Source organism: Cupressus sempervirens, chromosome 7 (genome assembly GCF_028749045.1).
Source record: "Cupressus sempervirens isolate cs-2001-9-10 chromosome 7, ASM2874904v1, whole genome shotgun sequence".
Lineage (NCBI taxonomy): Eukaryota > Viridiplantae > Streptophyta > Pinopsida > Cupressales > Cupressaceae > Cupressus > Cupressus sempervirens.
In genome coordinates this window covers 477,810,500-477,822,651 of record NC_143124.1, presented here as the reverse complement: position 1 = coordinate 477,822,651, position 12,152 = coordinate 477,810,500, and positions in this window count along the sequence as shown.

Sequence of the window (12,152 nt, the reverse complement as noted above, 5' to 3'; positions counted from 1 at the left end):
TAGTGTGCCAAATTTCAAAGGGGTGTGCTGGATTCCCTCACTTTTTTTTCCCCTTCACACAATCTTCATTGTCTTCATTCTGAGTTCTCAAGAACCATAGCTCTGCACCAACAAAAGTGCAGATCACCTCTGCTCTGCCTAACAAACACTATTAAAAAAAAGTTGAAACACAAGAAAATGAGGTGTGTAGGTGCGCACCTATCAAGGTACACTATTGCACACCTTATTTCATACACCTTTGATCTTTAAAAAACTCTTTAAAAACTTAAAAATGAACGTAAAATGCACATTTAGGTTTGTGGCAACACACCTAATTAGGTTTTCTACTACACACCTAAGATCATAAACATTTGCACTTAAAATTTTGAGAAAGGGTGCAGATCAACACACCCTAGGAGGTGCATTGCTACGAACCCAATTTTAAGAACTTGTGTAAGGAATGATGCACACCTATCTGGTGTGACTGGTGCACATTTTTGTGCTTTAAAAGGTTAAAATTAAGAGTTTTTTGGTGTTTTCAAGCAACTAGTTTTTAGGGTTTTTGTTCAAGTGTCATTACGGTGTGTCTTAATTAAGTATTTTCAACTCTATGGACTAATGTTTGCTTCCTTGTGCAGATAAAAAAGTGTCCTCAACTTGTCGGGGTCATAACTTTTGACCTAGAGGTCAAAATTCAAAACCTTTTAAATTGTTGGAAAGAGGAGCTAGAAATCTAAATTCAATCCCTAAAACAACAAGCCTTTGGCTACCTAATTTTAGGGACTGATGAAATTTTCAACTTGAAATTTTAAATAGAAGACCTCCAAAAAAGCCAGTTAAAAGGACCTAGAAAAACTTGTAAAAAAGTATGAAAAAGTTCTAAGCATTTGATTGTTTTGGACAATCCAAATCACTCGGTCTCTAACTCAAAAGGATCAAATAGTTGGAGAGAAGAAAATATCAAAGATACAGAGGTTAGACATATGAACTAGAATAGGTTCTTCATCTTATGTAACTATTAATGACAAGATTCAACACAAGCGCCTTGGGATTTTAGAAGTAAAAGGAGTTCAGGTCTATGAAATTTTTTGGATATGAAGAGGGTATAAATCATCAAAAGGATCAAAGTAAGTACACAAAAGTGATCTAAAACCCCATTTGAGGAAAACCTAGAAACCATTTTCAAAATTGAGAACTTTGACTTTTTTGGCGAATTGAGCACCTCGCACAAATTTCATCAAGGTGCATAGGTGCACTATTTTGAGAAAATGTGCTTCTTCTAAAGTGCGCAGGTGCACAGGTGCATTGTTTTGAGAAAATTTGCTTCTTCTGAGGTGCATAGGTATGCTTTTTTAGTGGTCTTCTGGAAGATTCTGAGAATTCAAAGGTTTACTGATAGTTAACTGCTAGTTCCAAATTTAGAGATTTCCATGCATCAGAAACACATTCTGATAGTAGTTCAACTCCTATGGATGCCTAGTGAAGATGGAGCTTCTATTTTTGTCACTTCCAGTCACTTCTACATCATCTGAAGGCTTTCTCTTCTTCTTATTTTTTCATGCTTTCTTTGTTTTAAGACACGTAAAGGCTCATGCATCCAATTAATGATATAATATGGATGGAGTCCTACTTAACACCAGTTAGATAGATAGTTTGTACATAAATAGATTTGTTTTATTAGTTTAGAAGCATATGATTGCATAAATATATCTCTCACTCTCAACACAAATTGAGGAGAAGATTTCTTATAAATTCAAGATTGTAATATGTAATCGAGGCCGCCATTATTTTGCAATAATATATGCTTTTGGTGCTTGGATTTGGAGTGTAGTCATTCTTTCCTAAATGTGTCATATTTTTGTGAATTTATGTTCCTTGAATTGTAATTGTGCCAAAGGTTTATTGCTTTATTTTTGGTTGTGTAATCTTTTAGTTCTGGTGTTTGCTATGATTTTACAAATTCTTCTAATATATCTAGCTCGAGAAGAAATCACCAAAATTGTTCCTGCATAACTCTTTGTCTTGTGTGAGTGCACTTTATATGGCCTTGTTTGATGAAGAGTGAAATATCATATGATTATCAAAGTTACCCATCAACAATTGCATTAGTGGAATCAAGGAAGTGCTACTCCTATTTTCATTGGTTACCCACCAATTTCTTTGAAATCTTAACTTGCAAAGGTGTTTTATTCTATAGCTTATATCAATTAGGATTTTATTTTCACATAATTTGTTTTAAAGTTATTATTATTTTCTTTACTAACCCCTTTTTAAATTAGGAATTCATATTAGTTACATTATTAGATTGCATTCATTGGAAAACATAAAAATACAAAAACATAGTTTTTTTTATGTGTTTTATTTTGAAGCAGTGAATAGATTCAATGTCTCATCCAAGATCAAATGAACCAACAAAGGCCTCCTCATGAACAAAAAATTTATCTTCAATTGATTAGATTCCAATAGGTCACAAAATTGTCCAAAATCTTGGAGTTGATTCACAAGATTGGCTTTTCAAGAGAGGAGTTTGAAAGAATTCTTGTCATTTAGCATCGTACATAATGACAACTCAACAATACCAATTGTTGGAAATATAAGAGGAGTAACTGAGAGAGGAGGGTTGAATCAGTTACTACAAAAATAAATCCCAAATCCCTTAGATGTCAATAGAAATGAAAACTTAACTCTATTGTAACTTGGTAAACACATAGGAAAATGTTGTAACTTTGCAAATTTTTTAACATAAAAAATCTTAAGATATTATCTATGATTGATCTTACTTTAACTTAGTTGTAAACATATTAAATAAATAGCATGAACACAATTAACACTATGATTTAACCTAGACCCCCCAATTTGGAAAAAACCACTAATTGTAACTAGTTACTAATTTTCACTCTTCTGAAGTGAGCCCTGTTAGGAACCAACCCTATTAGAGGTTACAAAACACACTGTTAGGTATGACCCTATTAGATGATTTAATCACCTTGTTAGGAGTGGCCTTGTTAGAGGTCTTTAGACAATTCAATAGAAATTCCACCTTGTTACATGATTTACGAATAGCTATTAAGCCAACTCTGTTAAGAGATTTAGATAACTGCTACATTGGTTAGAGAGTAACAATGAGATGACCTAATTTTTGATGCAACTAGATTGCTAATTACAGATCTCAATTTTGGCTTGAATACTTGATCCCTTCTGATTGAATGTATCTTTGCATCTCAACAAGGATATTATGCTTATCCTTCTAATTCACTTCCTCTTAGCATCATCAAATCTTCAATTATGTTCCACTAATGCTTCTTCATCTAATCCTCAACTTGACCTTATAATTATATCTTATACATTGTCAAGTTGGCTTGAATACAACTTAGAATAATTAAGATTCATCTTCTCAGTTGGCTAGAACCAAAAAAACAAATCAATTGAACTCAATATGCCAAAACAAGAAAATCCTTCATTAGCTGACCCTACTTGGTAGAAAATAACTCAAAGAAATTTTCCTATGTTAACCAAGTGAACTTGGTTAACATTGAATATTCACAAAGTTTCATTGGTAACCGAGTGAGCTTAGTTAACACTCAACTTCTACAAATTTTTGTTTGTCACCTAAGTGAACTCGGTAGACACTATCTTCTAAACTAAGGAAACTCTAGAATGCTCGACACACACAAGTCAATTCCTAAGTGAGATTGACATACACTCACTAGAAATGATATGACATTTTGTGTAACATCAAAGATAATACACAATACATAATTATTTCCAATATCCATGACATTACCTCTTGAGGTCTTAATGTCTCTAGAATTTTGATCATATGCCTTGATGCATTCCAAAACTTGTTTGGTACATTGAACTGTGAGTGGATGTCCTCCTACATGAGCCAACCCACTATGTGATGTTCATTGTGACAAATCTGATCTATACTCTTTTCTCATTGCCTATCAAAAATTTGCAATGTCAATGTGTCCCATATCAGTATTTGATATCTCGAGAAGCATGCTTGTTAGTATTGTGGGAGGTTTCTTGCCTTGGAATTTGTATCTCATTTCTAGTTCTCAAAGATCTTGTTTTGGTTACTTGACTATGATGACTGTTGTGGCATTGTCTCAAAATTCCAACTATTATGCTTCAACAGCTTTTATTGATAGAATACTTGATATTTTCTTAAGCTTATTTAGAATGGACCTTCATCAACTTCTTCGAGACATTTTGTAAAACAGTTTGTAAGCAAGCCAAAATTTTCTTTTCTAGCATATGCTATCTATATTCAAATGTTTACTTTATGAGATTCTATCAAGTCATGGGCATAGAAGGCTATTCTATTTTGGCATTTCTTTGATATCTTCAACTCTTCCAATTGGATGAGGCTTCATGTATTTGAATTAGTAAATAGTAAAAATTAGTTCTTAACTACTATGTAGGTCAAGATAATTTCAAAATAGATATTGATAAGATACTACAAGTGCTCATTATGTAGGCCTATCCATTCAAATGACACTAAAATCTCATCTTATAACATTTGGTTAAATGATTCATAAGGAACTCAAACTCTATTTTGAGCATTTCTTCAAATATTTGGATGCTTCAACTATTCCCATTCTGACTTCTTAGGATATTTCAAATTATGCCCTCACTCCAAAATTAAACTTTGTTCTAACTCCTTGGGTAAATTATCAAAGTAACCTTTGGCTCTATTTGGAGACAAGGACTATGTAGGATGTTGAACAAACCCATAACTAAACAAGAGAAGTGTTTTATCACATGGGATATAGAGTCACCTAAAAAGGAGATAAATACATGAAAAGGGACTAGGCACACCAAAATTGGGAACACAAGCCAAACATAAGGGAAAGAAAGGAAAGAAAAAAAATCCTAACTAACATAAGTACAAGGTGATGAGCTGCATACCTTATTGATGATAATTCTTCAAATGTTGCCCATTATAAGGTAAGGGTAACTAATTACCACTTAGGTGTGATAAGATGAAGGATTTTTTTCCACATACCTCTTTAATCTAGAATGGGTCTCTCCATAAGGAGTCAAACTTTTCATGTAAACCTTTTGGCTTTCTACACTTGTCCCAAAGCAATACAAGATCATCTTTTCAGAATGCCCTTTGCTTTTCCTTCTGATCAAAAATTTTCTTCACTTAGGATTGATGTTCCTATATTCTATCAATCACTATTTCTCTTTCTTCTTCAAGCTTTGTCAAATATAATATCCTCCTTTCAACAGAATCTTTGAATTCATGATTTTCAATAGCATTCTACAACTTCAAAATAGAAAATTTGAGAAGGATAGGAAAACTTTCTTTAGTACCATTAAGGATCTCAAAAGGGGATACTCCTATCACGTTCTTCTTATTGGTGTGATTGTACCATAAATAATCATACAAATGCTTACGCCAAGACCTCTTATTGATGTCTATCAACTTCCGCACAATGGATATGATGTTTTTATTACTTGATTTTGCTTTATGATTTCCTTGTGCATAATAATTGGAGAAATGAAACGATAGATTCCATATTGATAACAAAAAACTAACATTTCCTGGGATGAGAATTTTTTAGCATTTTCAGTGACAATCTTGTTAGGAACTCCAAATCTAACCAAGATGTTTTGGTTGATGAAACTACACACCACTTCTAAAGTTGTTTTCTTAACTAGAATGGCCTCGACCCACTTGGTGAAATAATTAGTTGACATTGTAATATATGTGTATGTCCGGCACTAGATTGAGGATGAGTAGGACTAAATTCTAGACCCCATTGCTAAAAGGGTTCTTCAATCATAACTAGTTTCAATGGCAGTACTGCTAATTGAACTCTTCCTTTGAAATGTTGATAGGATTCATATTTCCTAACCCATTCCTCTACATCTTTGAACATTCCAAGCTAGTAAAAGTGGTTCCTTAGAATTTTATAAGTCATTACCAATGTTGAATAATGTCCTCCACATGCTTCTTTATGGAAAAAATGAAGTAGATCCTTTCTTTAGTCAGAATCCACACATCTTAGGAAGGTGTCATCTATTCCCTTCTTGTACAACATATCACCCTAGATAACGTACTTTGCAAATTTCAGTTTCAAGGTCCTCTTTTATTTGGGTGATAGATGAGCTGGACATTCTCCATATGTTAGAAAATAAGAAATATTGGAAAACCTATTATCAACATTATTGATGAATAGAATCAATGACATTTCTTTCTCTCTTTCTTCTTCATCTATAGGAGATCCTTCCATGATAGCTTTACACAAACCCTTTCCCCTAAAAAACTTTGATGGTTTGATATCTAGATCATATTCTTGTACTTTAGCTATCTAGGAAGCTCCTTTGGTCACACTAATCTTTGTTTTGGTAGAATAGTCTTCATCATTGAATCATGAACAAATACCTTGGAATGGGAGTTAAGAATGTAAAAACTAAATTGTTTCACTTCTTTGACCAAAATATATGCATTCTTTTCAATCAAAGAATATTTCAATTCATGATTAATAAGAGGGACACTCATGAATTCTATTGGGGCCTCACCATTATTTCCATTAGGTTGAGTTAGTATAGCAAATAAGTTATTTTTAGATGCATAACAATACAATGATTTTTTTTGGAAAAATTTGGATAAGAAAGGGTAGGAGCATTAGCGATCACAACTTTAACTTGTTTGAAAGAAACCTTACCTTTGTTTGTCTATTTAAAAACTATGTTTCTTTTCATCATATCCACAATTGATTTTGTAATTTTGAATAAGTCTAGCACAAATCTCCTTATGGAATTTATCTACCTTAAGAAAGACTTGACCCCTGGTTTACTCATTGGAAGCAATAATTGTTGGATAGCTTTTACCCTCTCAGGATCTATCCAAATACTCTCCTTTGAGACAATATGTCCAAGTAGTTTTCCTTCTGTCACTCCAAAAATAGGCTTCTTAGCATCTCATAACTGGTTAGGATATCAACGACCATGATATTCAATTTTAACTTATTTTTCAGATGTGTTGCAAGAGTTACTTGAGGGTCTTTTAATTGACCAATCAATAGAACTTATTTTGCTTCCAAGAAATATACTCTTCTTGATGGTTTATTCAAAGAGAGACCTAGGGCATGAGCCACCTTGGAAGGCATAACATTATCAGATGCACCAGAATCAATAATAAAATTTCTTAACTTGCAACTAACTATATAGAGAAAAACATAGAATGGATCAGGTTTATTTGATAAAGAAGTTGTGACAAAAGATTCTTCCTAAGTGATAAGACCTATATTTTATTCTTCTAGGCTAACACTTGATGCATGGTTGATGGTAATTCTAGGTGCACCTTTTCCTTTTATAACACATTGAATCAACCTATCTAACTAATGTGGATTGGCTTTCAAGTTTTCTAATTGAGAAATCTACACCTTTGTCTTATTACAATGATTAATAAAATCAAAATAATCTTCAACAATTGGGGAAGAATTAGCCTTATTTATCTCCTTTGTTTTCAAAGGGTCTTCTCGAGTGTGCTAATGTGACAATATATGCTTAGAAGTTTCATGAATGGCTTTATCTTTTTCTTCTTTACCCCACTTCTCTTCTAGTCTTTTCCTCTAATTTGGTGTAGATGCATTGCAATAATGATTATTAATATCACTAGCCTTTTCCCCATCTGATTCATACTCTAGAAAATTTATTAAAGAAGTTCCCTAGGTCAGTTCAATTGTATCTTTAGGGGGTACATACTCTTCAATTTTCTCTCTCGTCAAATGCATTTACATGAATCTAACCATCTTAGGATAGTTTACACCACAACAATATGTTGTAAGGTGGAAATCACACATAACAACTTGATTAATGGATGATGTGGGATGTTCAATGGCCAACCTTTGTGTTGATGGGGGTAGTCATTAGATTTCTTATTCTATTGATAGGACATGTAATTCCTCCTTGGGATATCTTGATATAGAGGTAGAGGATTTTGGGGAAACTACTTCTTGCTTTGTAACACATCATTAGCAAATTTTTGATATAGAGGGTCAATGGTAGTGACATGAGTTTATTTACCTTTCTCTTTTTCTATATCATGAATCCATTTACCTGAGCTAAGTAAGTTAAGCATTGATAAAGAAATTCATCTGATTTTCTTCAGTGGGTCTTTTATTGATAGGAATCGAATTCATTGTCTTGTTAAAGTGAGAAATGAATTCTTGTATTATTTCATGGATCTCTTTCTTCATTTGGGTTAACTAGGAGAGAAGCAAATGTTCATCTTTCATAGTCTTGAATATTCTCTCAAAATCTTACATCAAAGTTTCCTAGGTAGTGATTGATCTGACTCGCAATTGACCAAACCACTCAGCTATGGTGTTAGTAAGATGGAGAGAGAGGGAGGGGTACAATTGAGGCATTAGTAAGATGGAGAGAGAGGGAGAGAGGAGAGAGAGAGAGAGAATAGTAAGAGGGAGAGGGGATAGATAAGAGAGAGTGAGAGAGAGATGGAGAGAGTGAGAGAGAGAGAGAGGGAGATAGGAGAGAGAGAGAGTGAGAGGGTATTGGACATGGACATAAGAGAGAGAGAGAGAGAGAGAGAGAGAGAGAGAGAGAGAGAGAGAGAGAGGGAGAGGGGATAGATAAGAGAGAGTGAGAGAGAGATGGAGAGTGTGAGAGAGAGGTGAAGTGATTGAGACACACACAGAGAGGGAGATAGGAGAGAGAGAGAGTCTGAGAGGGGATTGGACATGGACATAAAGAGTGAGAAATATGGAGAGAGAGAGAGAGAGAGAGATTAGGGGATAGGATAGAGAGAGTGAGAGGGGATTAGACATGGATAGAGAGAGTGAGAAATATGGAGAGAATTGGATAGGATGGAGAGAGAGGGAGGGAGCAATAATAGAGAGAGAGAGAGAGAGAGAGAGAGAGAGAGAGAGAGAGAGAGAGAGAGAGAGAGTGTGTGTGTGTGTGTGTGTTTAGTGGTTATTAAGAAAGAGTGCACTTAGGGATTACTCAGAGAGAGACAACACTTAAGGGTAACAAGTTAGACAAAGAGAGAGAGAGGTTAGGAGTTAGTAAGAGAGATATATTAGGAGTGATTAAGTTAGTGAGTGAGTGTGTTTATGTGTGTTTGAGAGAGACAAAATTAAAAATATGTTAGCATTCATGATTACCTATTGCTTCCACATTTGGAAAACAATGACTATCTATTTTAGAGAATTCTTAATTCAAATTGATGGAAAATACAATTTTGATGATATAGGATTCATTTATCTACATCATGTTGTAGAGCTCTTCAATAGCTTTCCAATACATTTTGAATGGAGTCAATTAGACTTTGTATGTGAAAGTTATGGCCTTCAGAGTAAAGCCTACTTTTAGTTCTTCAAAACCCAATTGGATTTTGAACAAGTAAATTTTACTTCTTCAAAACCTGATCAGGTTTCATAACCCAATCATTTTTTAAATGCACTTTTCCATTTTCATAACCTGATCGGGTTATTTGAATCCTAATAACATAAGGAAACAACCCAAAGGCTTGGGAAATTGTTTTCCCTCCATTATTTCCCTTTAAATGGTTTTTCATCTTCTAAGATGAACTCTCATCTTTGCCTTCATCAGGTTTGCTAATGGTGAAGTGGGTATCCATATAATTACTACCATAATATTACATGTCTTCTTATCTTTCTAACCATATAATTTTTTCTATTTTTGGACAATATTAGCAATCAAACTATAATTACTTTTTCCAATGCCTTGACATTCCTCATAGACACATGTTTACCATTTATATAATGACTTTTGATATACTTAACCAAATTTAAAATAAATTATATATTATTCTTCTACACTTGATTCTATACACTTTTAAAAAAAAGTTTCCATTTTTTATTATTTTGATGCAATTTAAGCTCAGCACAGGAACAGGTACCAAAATTTTGGGATGTAGGCAGGTCAATAATTCATGACAAAAAAAAATACTCATTAGAAAATTACAAAAAAAAAAAAAAAAACCAAATTCTAAATATGACTCTTAACTATCATCCTACCAAAGGGATATGCAAAATACTAAATATAACTATGTCTTTGTGTTGTAGACGAAAATAACTATGTTATGTTTTCTAAATAAACCAAGAACTATTTTTCATGTGTGCAGGGTTTGACCCACCTAATCTTATCCATTTGTAAAAACTCTTGTAATTTAGAAAGTAGATTCAAAGTACTACAATTTGTATATTTTACACATATTGTCATTTTGAGTGGATGAACCTCAAATATCTCATCCAAGTTCAAATTTACTTGATTTCAGTAAAAAGTGTCCACATTATACGCTCTTAATATTATCAGTTGATTTATCAGAAGTCTTGACATTATAAGTTCTTAACCCGAGAGCAATAAAGGATAACCAAATTGTTTGTAGGCACAAACAATTCAAGAAAAATAGATTTGGACAACCTATCACACTCAATGGAACGACTATAATAGATTATCTTGAGATTCCTAACTCTTCTATTCTAGATGTAGTGTTAACCATCTAAATGCAAAGGAGGAAGAGAAGAAGAAATGCACATAAGGGTAAATGGAATTTCTTTGACTACTAGACTTGAATGAAATGGAATTCAGCAAGTTACTAATATATTTACACAAATCTATCCTTCAATTCCCAATGAAACTATCTAGCATAATATAAGACAAGCAAGATGTAACGCCCCGCTCGGGAACCCAAGAGAAATAGACCTAACATGTTACAATGTTTATTGAACTATTTTTTTTTTTTAAAGTTTAAACAACATCAAGATAACATTAATGCGGAAGCAATATGAACATACACATCAAATACACATATGCAAATACCGATACAGTTTCAATTCCTCAAGGATTCCTTTACGTTGAGTCACATTTAATAATTTTAAATTAATTAGTTTAAGTTCCAAGTACAATGTCTCAATATCATAAAGGAATAACAGATACATAATCGCATAAGCAAATGCATAAGTATAAACAATACAATGAAAGTACATCCAATCAATAACATCCACTGCACATGTCGTAGGGTATGTGAGAAAAGATACAATACATCAGAATACATGATAACATATATACATCATCTGAAAAGAAGTCTTTGAGATAAGAAATAAGAATGATAAAGGTACATCTTCTGCAAATAACATCCAACAGCTGGCAATGTGAAGGGAGACCCAAATGGTAAGAAGACACTACCTCCCGACCGCGTGGTTACCTAGTCAGGCTTCCACTCCCACCGTGCAGGGAAGATAATGAATGATCCACATACGGCTAATGAAACATAAAACATTCCTAGGCAAGGTACCCCTAATAGCCAAAACTACCTCAAAGGTAACACATACTACTCAAGAAGATAAAATAATCCAAAAGTAAGAACACTCAATCCAATACCGACACCACATAACCAAACATCATACACGAACCAAGTATAAACCAACTACCAAGATCATAAGATAAAGTCAACAAAAGACAATCACCTCAAGTCAAAAACCACATGTCAAAAGTACAACATCCATGAATCACCAATCATCATCAATGAAAGTAAATAACCATAATAAACACATCCAGCAGTAAGTACACCACATCCAACAGTAAGTACACCACTAGAGATACACAAAATCTACAGAGGAGACTCAGGCTACATACTAGGGAGTGTCATCACATGGCTGCTTGAGTTACCCTAGACTGGTTACTCTGAACCCCAGACCCTCAACATCACACATATGGAAACTAGAGAGCCCTCTCAAGAAGACGAGGCACTCATCTCAATTCCATCCTTAGTCTATATAAGCACTCAAGGCATGGGTAGATCAAAAATCTCTAACTTATCTTTTTAGTGTGTTCCCCCCCATAAATTTTAATTACTAGATTATCACTTATTACATAACTTGCATTAGGTTACCCTGGTACTGACCACTTTGGGTCTCGAACCCCTATGCAAACCACTCCCAAGTCACGTACCTAGACAACCTCTCCTAAGCACATAAATCCATAGTTGTGTCCCATACCACAACACCCATAAAGATCAAACTCGGTTCCTTAATAGGCAACCTGATAACAAGATGGTTCTCTCACCCAAGTAGACATAATTGTACCACCAAGAAAATCTCATAAACATAATTTCAATTTAAATCACAAGATATATCATGACATTCAGTCACATAAATGGTATAACA